This window comes from Talpa europaea, assembly GCF_964194135.1.
Source record: "Talpa europaea genome assembly, chromosome: 1".
In the NCBI taxonomy this organism is placed as follows: Eukaryota; Metazoa; Chordata; class Mammalia; order Eulipotyphla; family Talpidae; genus Talpa; species Talpa europaea.
Genome location: NC_140073.1, coordinates 135,410,128 through 135,428,884, shown reverse-complemented (window position 1 = coordinate 135,428,884; position 18,757 = coordinate 135,410,128).

Here is an 18,757-nt window from a genome sequence, read left to right as displayed (position 1 = left end):
TGTTCCCAGGGAGCCTAATGCTCTCCAATTGACTTCTTCCCTGGGCTTCCTGCTTCCTTGGCACTCTTGATCCCTGCTTACCTTACCATCTCCTGAAGTGCTTGCCTCTGTCAATGCTGTGCTTTCTCCTCATTTCTTCAGATGTATGCCACCAACCAAAAGCCATTGTGCATGACGGAGTTTTCTGAATGTTTTGGAATAATGAAGAGAGACTAGCAATTCATGGAATAATAAACAACAAAAAAACCTGAATACTAGAGTCTACTATATTGGGAATTCATCCAGTTTCCCTGAGGAAATTTCTTACTAGCGTTTTCTTGTCTTTGGCTTGGACCTGCTGCCATCTTGCTGAGCACACTGTCCCTAGCAAAATGCCCATTTTTCAGCTTGCTGGTTCCCAGCACCCCTCCCCTACCAGAGAAAAGATGAGCATTCCTGGACAACCTCCTAGTTCATTTACCTGGTACTGTTTGGGTTGCACACTTCATGATGGCCAGAATTGGACTCTCTTAGCAAAGACAACTTCTACCCTTAGTTAAATTCTGCCACATTGAGAAACACAACAAAAACAACTCTTAGACTCTGAAAATAGATGGTGGTTACCAGAGGGAAGGAGATGGTGATAGAGGGGCTTATATGATAGCATAGTAGCCTGGGAATAGCTTATATGATAGCTTAGTAGGGGAGTGAAGGATGTGCACATGATGAGGTATGAAGCTGTGCTCCCAGAATTTTGTAGTCATATAAATGCGTGGTATTCAATAAAATTTGATTGAGAAAATTCTGCCACGTCCTTGAAACATGAAAGCTGCTAAGTAACTTTCCCTTTTGGGGGGAGGTGAAGGGAGAGGATGTCTTTTGCCTTGCCTTCCTATAAGACATCTAGAGAAGATGGCATGTTTCAGAAACCCCCCATTCCCTGAACACATTTTTGGGTAAGCCTTTGAAGAAAAAGTCTTTGGAAAGTCAAGTCTTCTATGTTACAGAAATGATGAAATCAAAGAGTCAAGAGGCACAGCTTTGTTTCCCACAGAGCAACATATTTCAACTCAAAATGTTGGCAGAGTCTAGAATAGGGGGTTCAGGAATAGACTATGCAGTAGAAACAGTCCTTATTGGAAGAATTAAATTAAAAAGAGACAAGCATGGGACTGAGAAGCCAGCAAAGACCCCAGGGAGAATGTAATATGTGAGTTGGGCCTTGAAAGAGAAGTAGAATGATTTCCCAGGAATGCTAAGGAACTATTTTTCTTCAATTTCATTTGACTCTGGGAACCATGGCTGAAAATGTGGCCTAAACATTTCACATCTCTCAATGATGTAGTTTGCCCCATCAAAAACAAAGAAAACATTCACTTATTTTCACCAGATTTGCCAAGCTATCAATGGACTCAACATATGCTCTGATTCTGACCTGGAGTCAGTGCAGTTTTTCACCATTTAACCAATGAAGATCATTTACAACCTGCTATGTGATCAGACAATGCTAGGAGGTCAGGACAGATGCAGACATGGTCTCTCTGATTTCTGAATGAAGGATGAGACAGATGCAGACACAGAATTGCAAAACACCCTGGCAATGTAGTAGAGTTGGGCAGAGAGAGCCATGGACACAGAGGTGGACCACTCTCACCAAGATGACACAGATGTCTGCCGGAGATGGTGACATCTCAGCTCCCTCACAAGGATGAAAGGACACACTGAGTAGTGAGGAGGAAGAAGACATGCCAGGAGAGGAGAGAGACTGTGCTAAGGTGGGAAACACAAGAGTGGTGTGGAGTTGAAACAATGTGGAAGGAGTGCTGGAGAGAAGGCTGGAGAAGCTGGGCCCTGTGTTTGAGATGCTCAAAATATGTTCTACAGGACCCTCTGTCCAGACCTAGGGCCAAGTGAAAGAGCAAGTTTGCGTCAACATGTTTTATACACTGGGATTCCATATTGCATTTCATTTAGGGGGAGTGAGATGGAAAGGAAAAAGAAGTTTTAAAAAGTGCAAGTGACAATGAAAAAACAGGGAAATGACAATTGTAGATTTGTGATTGAAAGAGACAATTTCAGCATCAGTTACACAGTAGTAGGCATGGAGATCAAAAAAGGGCTATTGCAAGGGAGCAGGCAGGAGATGATGAAAGCATGAACAAAGGTATGACATTGGTTAGAAACCACATATGACCACTCAGGGTCTTGGAAGTGCACTTCAGGGCATTTGGTAAGAAAGCAATGAGCTCCAGAGATTTAGGGCTGTACTGGGTCAAGAGAAAGGAAAAATTAGGACATAAAACAATTCGTTCATTTCACTTTGACCTGTGTCCTGACCTAGCAGGAGTGGGGTTGATCTCACTGACAAGTGGCAAAATGGTTCCTATAGGACTTTCTTCATGACGCTGTCAGCCACAGAATCTAGTTGACCGAAGGCTTTGGGGGGCAGAGCAGCAAAAAGGCATCGAACACAGACTGAGATTCCCAAAAAGGTTCAGTCAGTTCTCGTCTCAGACACATTTGAGTTTCTCCATGCAGAACCAATGAAAAGTCTTTGAAAGGCCTTGCTGCATTCACAGTAGCAGTGCCTTTCTTCCGGAGCTCTAGCTGCCCTGGGCGACTCCCCGGAGCCACCCCCCACCCACACACTCCATCTTCTGCAGTCCCTGGCCAATGCCTGCCTTCCCACCATCCCCTGCCCCTCCTCCATGCATTCCAGTTACTTTCTCTCCACACAGCCTGTTAAAGGCTCCAGAACATGAGGATGGAGAAGGGAAAAAAGGGAGATCAAGGTTAGAAATGTAAAATATAATTAGACACTAAGCGATCTACAAAGACTAAACTCCTGCAAGTCAGTCTTCTATAGCTTGCAATGCCAAGACAGTGTTTGCTTCCCAAAGTTCTGTCACATTCCAATATAGACATGCATGTAGATGTGGATGTCGAAAGGGATATGGGAGTTGATATAGATTTTAAAAATACATACATACAATGTTGACTTAACATTGAGAGGGTCCCTATTCTCCCAAAGGAGAGGCAGTACATCCTTTCTGCCATATTTTCTTTTTTTTTTTTTTTGAGATGTATTTATTTATGCATACAACAACTGGGGTACAGGCTAGAAGTGTGTGGGGGGTGAGAGGATTCACCAGAGACAGAGTGGGGAACAGAACAGGCAGATTGACTGAAATACACTGCTCAGGGGAGCCGCGGGAGAGACAGGAGAGGTCTGCTGTGCCATGTGGGTTGCTCCCTGGCCGGGGATCGAACTCGTGCTGCAGTGGCTGCAGACTGCTTTGTAGTGCAGTGCTTAACCCCTTGCACCACCAGGGAGGCCCCCTGCCATATTTTCTTGTTTGTTTCTAACTTAAATAAAATATCTAAATAATTAAAATATTATGATTAAAATTATGGTTAAAATATTCTATTTTTCCTTAAAGTCAGTACACACCAGAATGAAAATAGAATGAAGAAACCAAACCCCAGGGCACTATACAGTAGACTCACAGAGGGGTGGGGAGTGTTATATGACCCTCAGAATATCCTTCATGATGGGTATTTGAGCTGCTGTGCCTTCTGCATGGGAGGGAGGATGAGTCTGACTGGCAGGAAAGAACGTAAACCCCGAGGTAGTAGTTGGTAAAGAGACATTTTGTTAACTCAAGAGGTCTTTCTCCAACAAAGCCTAGAGTCTCCATTTTCTTTCCAATAAATTCTACTCCATGCTTCAAACCCTCTCACGTTCTCTGTAAATCTTCCCTCTTTCACACTAATCCATAATTATTTACAGCTCTCTGAACTACCATTATGGTGAAGTGGTTAAGATCTGAGGGCCTTGGGATCAGTCTGGTTTGAGCTCAAATTCTCATTCTGATATAAATTTATTGAAGCAATGCTGGCCAGTTATTTAACCTCTCTGAGCCTCAAGGTTATAAAACCTAATATTCACAGATCATTGACTCCACACCAGGCACTGTTTTAAGCACTATGCTTACATAATTTCATTTAATATCAGCTCTGTAGTAAGCTCCATGATTATCCTTATTTATAGATGAGGAAATGGAAGCAAAGAGAGAGACATCAATGCTCAAATTGTCACTTGGCCAACAGCAGAGGACAGTTGCACCAACTTATTAAATATCTGGGAAGGAGTGTTCTCTCTCTTCAGGAGGGGGAGACAGCACCATACCTGGGACCAGGAACTTGAGATCCTTTTCCACAGCCTGGAACCAACCACTACATTTTTTTAAAATATTTTTATATGATTTTTCATTTTTGCACAATGTATGCATTTTCATCTTGGTTATAGTCCCCATACAATTCCCACCCCCCTTATTTTGACCCTAATACCTCCTCCCCTCCCACCCCTTGTAGTGTGTCTCTGGTTTGTAGTTTCTTGTTGATTTTGATTTTTACTTTATTATATTGCCTCTCCAAACCTTCTCCCTGTCCTGTCTACAGAGGTTGTGGGTTGTTAGAATTTTAAAGGTAAGCATGAGAAGCCCTGAGCACAGCAACTGGCATGCAGCAAACACTCCACATGTGGAAACTATCATTATTAAGACTGTCTGTTTCGATGTTACTCCCACCCATTGAAACCTAGGGGCTTCCTTGTATTATTAGCATTTCACCTGTCCCTCTTCCCACTGTGCTGGAGTGTCCCTGAGAGAAGGAGCCAGACCTCCTATGTGTTTCCCATAGGGCAATCCTGGGAAGATATACACCAGTGTAGATGAGAGAAAATTCTAGATTGAGGCAGTGTCTGCTGCTATGTTTTCCCCAATTTAATCCAAAGGAATCAACACTATGGCACAGTGTGTTTTTATTCACAATCTTGTCTTGTGTCTTCATAATATGCACTGGCTTGAAAACACATATGAGTCACTGACCCTGCCAAAAACCAGAGAAGGAAAGAGTGAAAAAAAGGAGATGGGGTGGGGGGGGGGGATGACAGTGCAGGGGAGGGAGGAATGGGGGCCTGTATCCTTTTTGGGTGTCTTCACACAGTTTTAAGCAAAGCTGTGATATTTCTCTATCTGATGACATTCCTCTACTAGATGACACTCTTCTCTTTGTCCCAAATGCCACCTTCCAAGGGTGACTGTGATTTGTATTAACTGCCATGCAGGCAAAACTTTTATCCCTTTTAAATGTCAGGCAAAATCGAGAATGTGCCAGTCATAAAGCTCCCACTCTGCTCAAAGGAGTCAGTATTGCTGCCTTAGGAATGGGGGTGTGCGTCCTCTGCAGAGTTGTCAAGGAGCTTCTATTTTGGGCCCCCAGTCTGTTTCAGCCGTGATGAGGAAAAGCAGGCCAGAAGAACAGGAAAAACAGTTGAGGACGCCTGTAACATCCATGAAAGGGACACGGAAGGCACTTGCATGTGTCAGATAGAGGAGAAAACTGGAAACAAAAGGAAAATCTGGAGGAAGATTATTTAACATTCATGTATGCATTCATTCGACAAATATTTGCTGAGTGCCTACTCGGTGCAGAGCTCTGTACCGGGTGATCTGATGAAGAACATAAATATTAAACAGGTTCAGCTCTGCCCTTATCTGACAGTCAAGTGGGGGAGATAAGGCATGCACATATTTATTATTTAGTGGTGTCATGTAAACGTTTGAGGTGGGAACCTGTGGGCTAAAAGGCTGTATTAGTCATTCCACTGAGAGTGAAGACACAAATCAACCTGGCCCACAGCCTCCTCAGCTCAAGCACGGCCTCGGCCTTCTGGCCTCCCATAAAGAACAGCACACAGGTCCAGGGCCCCGGACAAAGTCTCAGGAAATAGTTACGCGAGTCCTCTCACCTTCAGAGGCAGGAGTGGCTACATGAATTATACTGAAAACCCTGTATTCCATGGCAGAAGATTTCAACACTCAAGTAAGCTGATTCAGAATTTCAGGGAGGTGACATCTCATGGTGGTTCAGCATGAAGGCTTTGGAGGTACAGTCAAGGGTTTGCTTCTCAATCCTGCCTGTTGGTTCTTCAATAGAACCTCACTGAAGCTGTTTCCTTCTCTGTAAGATGTCTGGTTAGAAGATTCTCTGAAACCATGTGCTCTGAAATAGAGTACTTTAAAAAGTAGACAATGGTAATAAATAGAATGCTCAAAGAAATAGATACTAAAATTGTCATGGTCACTTTGTGCTTAAAGCGCTCTGTGCCATTACATTGGCTTCTCTCCTGCAGCCTGCTCTCAATCCCGCCTTGTGTTCTGTGTGATACCAAGGTAACCATTTCATTGTTCTCTTCCTCCAAGGGGAAGAAGGAGAAAGGCAAATATAACTTTCTTTCACTGTGGGCTGTGGTCAAAATCATCTGGAAAATGCTATATGAAAACATCTAGATTTATTGTAAGACTAGATAAGTTATTTCTATGATTAGCAGATAATATGACATCAATGGAGAAGGCCCATAGACACTTCCAGAGCTTTTAATTCACAAAGACATGAATCAGTGGATTTGCCTATCATAATCCACAGAAGTTTGTACTATCTCCATGTGTTCGTATAGCAGTTTTTGCCATAATGTGTAGATGTTGTAACTACAGTTTCTGAGTCACAGTGCTTTACTCTAATATGCACAAAGATTTATATTTTGAAAATGAAATATTTCCTAGTGCTTATTCTGAAAGGGTATCTTCAAACTTATAAGAATGAGTGCAGAGCCTCATTTTAATTGGTTCTCATCCAAAAATAAAACTTGACTGAATTGAGTTCTACATTTGAGTTTTCTTCACTCTTTGTGGGCTGATTAGACCTCATTGTCGACACATCCACTCAGCTCATAAAAAGTTCCCAGGAGATGAGATATGATTCATGTGAAATAGATTATAGAGGTTTGGGGGGTTTTGTTTGATTGGTTGGATTTTTGTATGAATTACAGACTTTGATATTGCTGTTTTGTAATACATTAGGTTACTATAGAGACTGGAAGAAAGACAAGTCACATGTTCAACAGGCCATTTGGATCATTTCTACCATCATGTCATTGTTGACCTATTGATTTTCTTTCTCTTCCCTAGTGAGTAGACCAGAGACAATAGAATTTCCACTGTGGTGAGTTTTGGTACCCCATCCATAGTTCAGCACTCCTAAAATTTCTCTACAGATAAATGTAGAGATAAGAACACTGACTTCCTGGATTCTGATCCAAGCCTTTATTCCTATCATTGAAGACCTGGATCCAAGCCTTTATTCCTATATTGATTGCTATGTTGATCAAGTCAATCTCTGTTTGTATTATCTCCATATTGAGAAAATGGGAATAGCAATTCCTATATTGCAGATTTTTTTTCTTTCTTCATCCCCCACCCCCAGCCTCCCCTCTGCTCCTTATGGTAACCATTATATTCTTTTAGCTGAATTCAAGATTTATCCCTATTATTCTTTGAGTAGGAATGGTTTTGGTTATTTATATTCCATATGAGTAAAACCATCCAATGGCTTCCACTTTTTGACTTCTTTCATTCAACATAATCACCTCAAGATCCGTCCATTTTGTCCCAAATGCCACCCTTTCATCTTTCTTCACAGTTGTGTAGGACTCCACTGAGGATGTATTCCCTGGCCTGTTCTCCATTCATCTGTTGATGGGCACTTGGGTTGGTTTCATGACTTGGCAATTTGTATTCAGTGCTACTCTGTACATGGATGCAGATAAATCTTTTTGTATTAGTGTTCTCATGTTATTTGGATGCATATCGAATAGAAGTATTGGCATATCATACAGAATTCCCATTTTTATTTTCTTTTTTTTTTTTAAAGATTTATTTTATTTATTTATACAAGCACTGGGTACAGTCAGAAGCACGGGAGGGTGAGAGAATTCACCAGAGCCAGAGCGGGGAGCAGAGCAGGCAGAAGGACCGAAGTACACTGCTGAGGGGAGCAGCGGGCGGCAGGAGAGGTCTGCGCGCCACCATTTTTATTTTCTTAAGGAAATTGCTTTTAGAGAATTTTTTTTCAAAGTTGGGCATACCAGTTAGTAATACAACTATTCAGAGGTTGACCATCTCAAACTCCCTGCCAAATGCTCACCAGGAGTTGACAGGTTCCTTGCTGAGCTGTATCTACTGATGAAAAAGGACAATCTCTACCCTTGAGGAACTCAGGTCCAGCTCTCAAAAAAAGAATAAAACAATGAATATATGACTCCAAATTGTCCTGGGTACTATGAAAGGACAAACAGCACTGAGAGAGAGAAAACACCTCTGAGAAGGTGACACACAAGATTTATTTTCCACTTACTGAGGAGGTGTGAACCATGGAGAGAGGTTAGGCTCCAAATGAGAACTTGAAGCCTGACACCTGTGAGACTAGAATGACACTGCTCTCTGTGACAGGAGATCCCTCACTGATGCCAAACGTAGACAAAAATGTTTGCACCACATGCTTACCCTTTCTAGATGGGATACGGAGGGAAGGTATTGCAACCCTGACACTTCCCCAGAGCATGCCACCAAGGAGCAGCAATATAGGAATCATGTGTGAAGAAGGATCCTGCATATTTTCTGTAGTATAAATATCAGGAATCTAGAACTTGCCTTCCTGAGCAAACTCAAGTCATATCTCTGATTGAGAAAGCAGCTTTGTGGATTCATTCAATAAACTTTGGACCACACAGCCTGGAACTATGCCAGGCACTAGAGAAAGACCTTGACTTCTGGAAGCTCTGAGGCTGGCCCAAATATACAAGTAAACACGAGTCCTGTGCAACACGTCACAGGTGAGGGAGATGTGAACTCAAAGTGTGATAGGAGCACAGAAGAGAAGCCTAGCTCAAGTCAGAGGGGCAGCGGTTACTGGAGGATCCCCAGAGCAGCCTTGTGCAGTGACAGCACAAGACAGGAGACAGCACACAGACTAGGGTATTGCAACTATGTTCCACATAGTTGCAACAGAGTCTTTGCAACTTCAAAGGAGAAGAAAAACAAATTGGTAGAGATGAACCTTTTCTGTTCTTCTAAGAATTAAGTCTTAAAGGTTATAGATTATTTATAAATGGTTCTAGACAGAGAAGGGGCACATTTTTTTTTTGCATCTGTGAGAAAATATTATATATTTTTTGCATTTAATATTTAGAATTTCTGTCTACATATAAATGCAAGAAAGCATGCATCTCAATGAATTTGAAGTGATATTTTGAGAGATAGTATTATTGCATTGTAATCTATAGTCATTTTAGACTATTGTCTCATATTTTGGTACTTCAGGTGTTGACTTCTTTCTCTGAAGGCAAATCTAAACCTACAAAGTTTCCATTTAAAGTGAAGATAATATTTATGCTGGCTGGAATTAATGATAGAGTTACACATCTAAGGGATGTAAGTGAATTCAGTGACCAAGATATTCCCAAGTGTAGGCTTCATTCTGGCAAACTGGGTACTGGTGTGGGCAGGGCAGCTATTTTCAGGACACATGCAGAAGTGAGACCATCAAGGCAGAGAGCCCAAGGGCAGCACAGCCAGTCCTTGCTGAACTGCCCATAACAGATCATCCATGAGGACCCAGCACACCTCTGGAAACCACAGCCTCTCTGTGCCCTCCTGTTCCACTTCCCAGCAGCATAAGTTAACTGAGAATTCATCAGTTGGGAATCAGCATTTATCTTGATTTCTGTCTCTTTCTGCCACAACTTCCCAACCTTCCCCCGCCTTATTCATTGTGGGTCTGTTAGACTTAAGCGGCCTGTCCTGCCACCATTATGGTGACCTGCAGTTCTGCCTTCCTATACAAAGGTCGGAACTGCCCAGTCACAGTCATGTGAGCCAAACCTTACAAGATGTTTTTCAAATCAACTAAGAGCAGAAAGCTTGATCACACTGGGAAGGGTATGCATCAAGAGGTATGACTGGGAATGCCCAGGGGGCCAAGGACCAATGTATGACAAGGGACCGCATAAACTGATCAGTGAAACGCCGTGTTGACAAGATTAGGACCATGGCCAGGGGTCTGGGGTCCAGTTTTGATTACAACACTTGGTCATCAAGCTGATAACATGGCCAGCAGACTCGTGTCCCCCCAAGCCCTAGATGACCTTCCTGAGTTTCACCCATACTTTTCTCCTCGTTCTCCTAACGCACGTAGGTGATGCTCTGTGATTATTCTATCAATAAAAACGGCCAGGATCTTGCTCTCAGCAGCATCCTGCCTTGTGCAGCCTGCTCCATGACTCCCGTGTCTTTGTCAGTGTGGTGTTGCCTGATGCAACAATTCATAACCAGGGCATTGGCCATGGCTGCATGTATTGAGCTGCGATGGTCAGGGGCCCTGTGTTCCTGAATCTGACTTGTGTTGAGATGTGAATCAGGAGGTACCTGAGGATCTGGGGCCAAGGTGGGCCAGGTAAAGATCTTGAACAGAAAAGGGCTTTGTGTGTTTGAGGAACAGAAAGAAGAGCAGCATGTCTAGAACACAGAGGCAGGGCTGGGGAGAGAAAGATGAGAGTGTGGAGTGAGGCAGGAGTCAGAATCTACACGGTGATGGGGTGATAGGCACAGTTTAGATTTTCTTCTCCCTGCAAGAGGCATTCCCTGGGGACATGAGTGATTCTCAGTTTTAAAAGATCGCTGTGTGCAGAATGGATCACAAGGGTAGGTTAATGAGTGCAGAGTATAACTGTATTAATAACACACCTGGGAGGCTTCTATTGTACTCAGCTCTGCTTTAAACCTTTTAGGTTACTCGCTCAATCCTATGACACCCCCAGAGAGAGATGTTATTGCCTACCCTACTTCATGAATGAGACAACTGAGGCACAGAAAGATCAATAACTTTGCTGAGATGGGACAGCTGGTAAGTGGCTGAGCCAGGACCCAAGCCAGGAAACATGCATTCAGAGTCTGGGCTCATAATCACCACACTAAAATAGACACGGTTCCTGCCTTCCCTGCTAACAAAGGATAACTTCAGCTTAAAATAGTATGTGCTAGTAAAGTGCTTAGAATATTAAGAGGGGTACAATGTGAATTTAACTGTGCCATTATGTTGTATAAATATAACTATCATTAAACAAAGTATAATGAATTGGCTCCTAATCTTCTGTATATTGTAGTTAAAAGCAGCACTAATATTTGCAGCAAGAAAAACAATTAGCACATTCATTAAGTGGAGTCCTGCTTACACTTCACTCATTAACTTTAATCATCTATGAAATGCTTGAACTAAACTAACCTGTCAGCCCCAGAGTCATTAGTGCCTATCTGCAAGTGATGATGCTTTCATTTTTAGGGTATGTTTTAATTTTGCAGATTAACAATGAAACTGAGATTAGTCACTATTTTCCCTTAATGGTGCTTGTGATCAAGATCTTGAATATTATTTAAGCTAAGAATTCATTATTCTTCACAACAGCACCATAAACTGGATCCTAATTAATAGTTGCATTATTTTCTTTCAGTTTCCAAAATATTACAACTCCTATTTGGCCTTTAATCAGCAACACAAATTCTTAAATGGAATTTACCAATATTTCTAAGGTGGGGGTACTCGCATGTCTAGGTTAGCATGGAGAACCTCATATATGACCCTGGATAAGCAAGAAAATTTCAAAAAGCAGTTCTTCATATTTTGGGGTGTAGCAGGCACCTTTGAGATCTGAGTGTACTATGGAACTATTCCCAAGAGAAATGTATATATACACTGCAGCGCAACCAACACATTCCAGGTAGGTTCATTACTGGTTCTCGCAGCTGTGTTGGTGTCCCCATGCTCTCCGCTGTTGGTCAATGCATTGCGTGGCACTCTGCACTCTATGCTGTAAGCCTTTCTCCACTCCCCTGCTCTACTCTGTCCTCACCATCTGCCCCATGCCATTTAGCTGAGTGCATATGCATGGTGGGAAGGCAGAAAAGCCTGAAGCTTTTACCCCTTACTTACCCCACAATACAATTTTAAGAGGTGCTCAAAACTCCTAAAGTGTGTCCTGGGGCACTAGGAATCTCCATATGAGAATTTTTTTTTAATTTTTTATTTATGCATACAAAAGCTGGGGTATAGGCCAGAGGTGCTGAGAGGATTCACCAGAGACAGAGTGGGGAACAGAACAGGCAGACTGAAGAAATACACTCCTGAGGGGAGCAGCAGGTGAGTCAGGAGACGTCTGCTGCGCCATGTGGGTTGCTCCCTGGCTGGCCGGGAATCGAACTTGTGCTGCAGAGGCTGCGGATAGCTTCATAGGCTGTGTCCTAACCCTTGCACCACTAGGGAAGACCCCCCCCCCATATGAGAATTTTATACAGAGTTAGTTCTCTTTCCCATCTTGCAAGATGGCGGTTGAAAAAGCTGACAAGGCAGTGACTAAAGAAAAGAAACTAAGAAAGCTGATGCTGGGGGGAGAGTTGAGGAGGGCAACACCAACACCCCTAAGAAGGGAAGCCCCACTGCATGTACAAGAGAGGTATTCATCAGCTAAATCCAGGATTAAAAAGAAAAAGAAGGGCAAGTTTCTGTCTACAGTCACAAAACCAGCCAGTGGTGACGAGAGCGGCAGTACCTGAGTGTTGTGAGTGGTCAAACATCACTAAATGCCTAGATATTATCCTACTGATTATGCTCCTCGATAGTGGTTGAGCCACAGCAAAACCCTGTCAGCGAGCAAGTGAGAAAACTGCAAGCCAAAATCATTCCTGGAACCACGCTGACCATCCTCACAGGGAGGCCCTGAGGCAGGAGGGTGGTTCTCTGAATGAATGTGTCCCACCCCACCCCCAACAACCTCCCCCCGCCACCACTGGATTATGTCACTGCAGCGGGAGTTCAATCCCCAGCCAGGGAGGTGACCCACATGGCGCAGTGGACCTCTCCTGACTCGCCTGCTGCTCCCCTCAGCAGTGTGTTTCGGTTGGTCTGCCTGTTTGGTCTCTGCTCTGTCTCTGGTGAATCCTCTCACCACCCTCACCTCTGGCCTGTACCCCAGTTCTTGTATGCATAAATAAATAAATCTTTAAAAAAAATACATTTCTGTTGTTTAAGGTGCCCAGTCACAGGTATCTTGTTAAGGCAAACTTAGCAGATCATGAATAGATTAGGTAGGTGGGTAGGTAGGTAGGTGGATAAAAAAATAAAATATGAGGAAACATTGATAAAATTGTAGAAAGTAGGGGCCTCCCTGGTGGCGCAAGTGGTTGGTCTGCATCCTCTGCAACATGAGTTCAGTCCCCAGCCTGCCAGGGAGAAACTCACATGGTGCAGCAGACCTCTCCTGGCTCACACCCACTGCTCCCCTCAGAAGTGTATTTCAGTCAGTCTGCCTATTCTGTTCTCTGCTCTGTCTCTGGTGAGTCCTCTTACCCCTCGCATCTCTGGCCTGTACCCCAGCTCTTATATGCATAAATAAATAGATCTTTAAAAAAATTGTAGAAAGTAGATGTTTTATATTGTACTGTTCTTGCAAATTTTCTGAATTCAATATTTTTATAATAAAAATTTGAATGGGCAGTCACTTTACTTTTGAGCATTTTAGGCAGTGGATAAGAGAGCATTAATATAATTTCAAAGTCTTGGGGGAAACAGATATTCTAAAATAGAAGCTGATACTAGAAGATTCCAATGGAAGAAGTTTCAGAGTTGTTCTAGAAACAAGATTAGGGAAGAGGTCAGTAAGAAAGAAATGGCTTCAGGTTAGGACCATAAATTGTCAACCCACCTTAATTTCAAGTAAACTTAAAATTCTTTGCAGATTTGGTTTATTTCACCTTTTCTATGTATAGCTAAAACTATTAACCTTGATCACTGGAGCATAAATTTCATGAGGAATCTGTTAAATAGTATCGATCTTTATGGCTAACAGAGTTTGAAGATATTACCAGTAAATACTTCAGGTAGAGCTAATAGAGAACGGGACCTTCCTGCTGCAAACAAAAACACTGGATAAAAATCCTTTTAATACATTGCTATACCATATAAGAAAAACTGGATAAATCTACTACCTTCCTAGGTGGGACTTGTCTCCAAATTGATACATAGAGTCAATGGAATGCCAATCAAAATCTCAGCTAGATTTTTTTTCATGTATCTTGAAAAGCTAATTCTAAAAATAGTAGTGAAGAAAAAGTTACCAAGAATAAAGGAAAATGAAAACTTCTACATAAAAAGAGGGAAAATGTTGTGACCTGTCCTAGCAGATGCTAACCATTAGTTATGAAATAGTATAAGACCATGGTATTGGTGTAAAATAAATAAGGAAACAAGAAAGACAAAATAGAGAATCAAGAAACTGACCTCACATATATAGAAAGTTGTATGTCATAAAATGGACCTTCATATCAGTGAGGAAAGGATTGATTTTTGAATCACTGGTACTAGGCAACTAGATATGGATATTGGTAACATAGAACTAGAACCCTCACCATATAGCCAAACATTTATTTAATTCAGGTGAAATTTCAAATAATATTTTTTTCTGTGTAGTTTTAGATTAGGGGAAAATTTCACTTAATATGACCAAGAGAAAGAAAGAAAGGAAGACATTGATATTTTGACTACACCAAAGATAAAAACTTCTAGACATTAAAGGACATTATTTAACATGTGAATATTATTCACTTATTGGCAGAAGATATTTATAATTCACATAATATGCAGAGGCTTAGAATGCAGAATATTTAGAAGCTCCTTAAAGTAAGGAAGGCAAACAAGCCAATGAGCAAAAGGCAAGAGCTAGCTCTTCACTGAAGAGGAAATGAGAGGCAAGAATCATGTAAAATATTCATCCTTATTGGAAATCAGGGAACTGCAGGGTGAAGCCACAGAAGGATGCCATTTACTGGACTGGCAGGATTTGCAATCATACAGCCCCACGTGTTGGCAAGATGTGGTGCATCAGCTACATGTACACAGCTGACAGGAAGGTACATTGGCACATTCACATTTTCTAACAAAGCAAAAACATGCATATACCCTGCAGTTTAGCAGTTTAATTTCAAGGATGTGCCATGCTAAAAAATACTTCATGTGTGCCCAAGAGGTACATGCAATGATGTACATAACAATGCTACACATAATAACAGAAAACTGGAAATGTCTAAATGGACATCATGAAATGGAATAAGTATCTACATTTATATAGATAAATAGAAAGATAGGTATGTGTATACCATGTGTATACATACTGTGACATTGTCTTATTTAATATTTTTAGTTTGTATTTTATTAACTGCTACCGTTTGTATTTTCTATGAAGGATATCCTCATGTGTAACTACTGTATGCCCTAGTCATCAGTATCAGAGAATTTAACAAAGACACAATAGTTTTATCTTCATAATACTTTTATGTAACTTTCAATCCATAGTCATCTTTTCCCAAATAAAGTATCTTTCCTTCCAGTATTGGTCCACAGTCCAAGATCATGCATTATAGAGAGTTATGTCACCTCAATCTTCCTCAGTCAATACAAATTTCTCAGATTTTTCTTTCTCTTTTATAATGTATGAAGAATATTGGCTGATTATTTAGCAGAATAGTCTCAATGTATCAGTTTTCTTTCTTTTATTATATCTTGTTTTGTGTCATAGTCTACATCTAGGTTATAAAAAGAATTCATCTATGTCCTCTAGTTTCTTATAGTTCTTTTATTTATTTTTTACAGCATTTTAATTGAAGCAACATTGCATTACAACTAAGTTTCAGCTATTCATCATGAAAAATCTGTATATATTATATTAAGTTCATTACATCAGTTTATTTTTGTGGGTAACATTTGTAGTGAATCTAATTTTATCTTTTTCCATGTGAATATCCAGTTGGTTAGAAGTTAATAAACTAAACAGACTAAACACCACTTGGTTAAGAAGTTAATATTTGTCCCAGGCTTGAAATACTACCTTTGTCATATACTAGGTTTCTACATGTAGACAATTTACTTACAAACTTTCTATCCTGTTTCATTGTTCTATCCATGCACTACTACCATACCATTTTAATCATAGAAGCTCGGAGGTGTGCTTTGAAATCTGATAGAGGTAGTATTCTCTTATATTTCTTCCTTTTCAGTGTTTTTTTAAACAATTCTTGTGTGTTTACATGTTTAGTTCCCCATATTAATTTCTTCATCTGCAGAAAGGGGGACTTACTTGTACTGATGGTATTTTTAGGATTGCATGCAATTCATAAATTAAATTAGGAGAACTAACATCTTGACTACGTTTAAATGTCTTAAGCAAAACAAAGGATGTCTTTTCAAGTCTACTTTTGTTTGTTGAACATTTTTGATCTACAAAAATGGCATTTTAATATGGTTAAACCTAATAACTGGAGATTTATCATGCCTTGAATAGTAGACTCTATATAGTGAAGATGTCATTTCTTCCCAACTTAAAGCACAAATTTAATAAAATTCTAATCATAGTCTCTGCAGCAATTTCATTAACCTTGATCAGAATTCCAAAATTCATTTACAAAGGTAAAAAGTCAAGGATGATAAGAATGAGAAGGGGAATGGAAATTTGCACTATTAGAAGCCAAAAATTCACATAAAGCCAAAATTAAGGTAGTGTTGTCTAGGTGCTTGGGTAGACAAAGGGACCACTGGAAGAAAACAGAGAGCCTAGAATCAGAACCATAGCATATTAATCAGGATTGGCTACCTTAAGAAATTAACACTGAAATCTCAGAGGGTTAGCACCTGTAATATACTACTTGCTCATACACAGCCTGCTGCTCGTACAGATGACCGTGAGGTGATCTAACAAACCAGACAGCTCTATTTTGTGACTCTGTTATCTCAACACACATTCTTCATAACTTCCATCACAGGGGAAGAAGGACATTGAAAGACTGACCAAAGATTTTTCCCAATCTCATCCCAGAATTGGCACCCTCACTTCTGCTCACAGATCATCAGCCAATTCTAGTTTTGTAGCCCTGCTGAACTGGAGAAGACCTGGGAAGTATGCAGAAAGAACCAGAAAACCAAATATTAGTGAACACTAATAATGTCTGTCTTAGGCAGGAGCTTGACATATGAAAGAGCAGACATTAAAGATCAGTTTAAAAAAAAAATGAAATATGCCAAAACTAGTAAGGTTTTCATATAGAAAAAATTAAATTAGTTCTTTTTTAAAAAAAAATTATTTATTTAATCATACAAGAGCTAGGGTACAGGCCAGAGACGAAGGAGGTAAGAGGATTCACCAGGGACAGAGCAGGGAACAGAACAGGCAGATGGACTGAAATACACTGCTGAGGGGAGCAGCAGGCAAGACAGGCGAGGTCTGCTGCACCATGTGGGTTTCTTCCTGGCCGGCCAGGGATCGAATTCATGCTGCAGAGACTGAGGATTGCTTCATAGAGCAGTGCTCAACCCCTTGGCCACCAGGGAGGCCCTAAATTAGTCCTTTACCTCAAACTATGCCCAAATGTAACAATGGACTGAAGATTTTAATATAAAAAAATAAAATTCTAATATTTCCAGTAGAAATTATAAGTCACTATCTTTACTAAATCTAGTAAGAAAGAATTTATTTAACAAAAAGCATCAGTTGTAAAGGAAAGGCTTGATAAATTTGATGAAACAAAGGAGAGTCCCAATAATGTTTAAAAACAAATCATAAACTTGAAGATGATATTTGCATTATTTGACAAGGAAAAAAGGTTGTATTAAGAAAGTTAACTAATTCCCTGAAATGAGTAAGAAAAATAAAATGGAAAAGCACAAGGAGACGAATTTTATGAATAGGCAGCTCCACTTCTAGTTGCAAATACTTAGTTGAGCATTCTTGATATTAGAAAAAAAAAAAGAAACAACCAAAATGTTCAAGGAGAAAGAAATTAATGAATAGGTATCTCTGATACAAGGGAATTCTAAACTAGAGTTAAAATTGCAGATCAGGGCCTCCCCGGTGGTGCAGCTGTTGAGCGCTGGGTTGCGAAGCTGCCCGCAGCCTCTGCAACGCCGGTTCGATCCCCGGTTGCTCCCCGGACACGGGAGGAGGGTCCCACATGGCGCGCAGACCTCTCCTGCCGCCCGCTGCTCCCCTCAGCAGTGTACTTCGGTCCTTCTGCCTGCTCTGCTCCCCACTCTGGCTCTGGTGAATTCTCTCACCCTCCCGCGCTTCTGACTGTACCCAGTGCCCTTATAAATAAATAAATAAATAAATCTTAAAAAATATATTGTAGATCATCTTGTATCAATAAGGATAGGAGTCTGAAAATATGTTGAATTTAAAAGCAAGTTATAGAATATGTATAATAATGATGCAATTTATTCTGTATATCTGATAGACATTATCTATTGTGTATATTTTTATGTATGCGTGCATTTAATAAAAGAAAGAAAACTGATAAATTGAGACTATTCTGCTAAATCAAATAAAAAATCACAGAAAGAAAGGACACACATCAACTTCAAAATAAGGTTTCCCTTGAGGGGGTAGGGGAAGTCCTTTCCAACTCTGTCTAGAATGCTTTCCCCACTACTTCCCCATAAAAGATCTGAAGCTAACGTGGCAAAATATCAGCATTTATTAAATCTTGGTAGTTGGTAACTGTGTTTGTTATAACACTTTCTATGCTTTTCTGTGTATTAGATATACTTCTTAATAATAAGGAAAAATAAAATAAAAGGAAGGAGAAAGCCGTAGAAGATGTGGTTTATTAAGATGCATTGGTTTCTATTTGGTCACATCAGAGTTCCCTAATTAGTCAGGATGAATGCACAGGTACTCTCTCCACTGGTATTCACAGACACTGTATTCATCTTTAGCGTTCAAATTTAATAGGGAGTTAAGAAGCCTGAGTTCATCTATAGAAGATCAGGTGTTGGTTTCCCC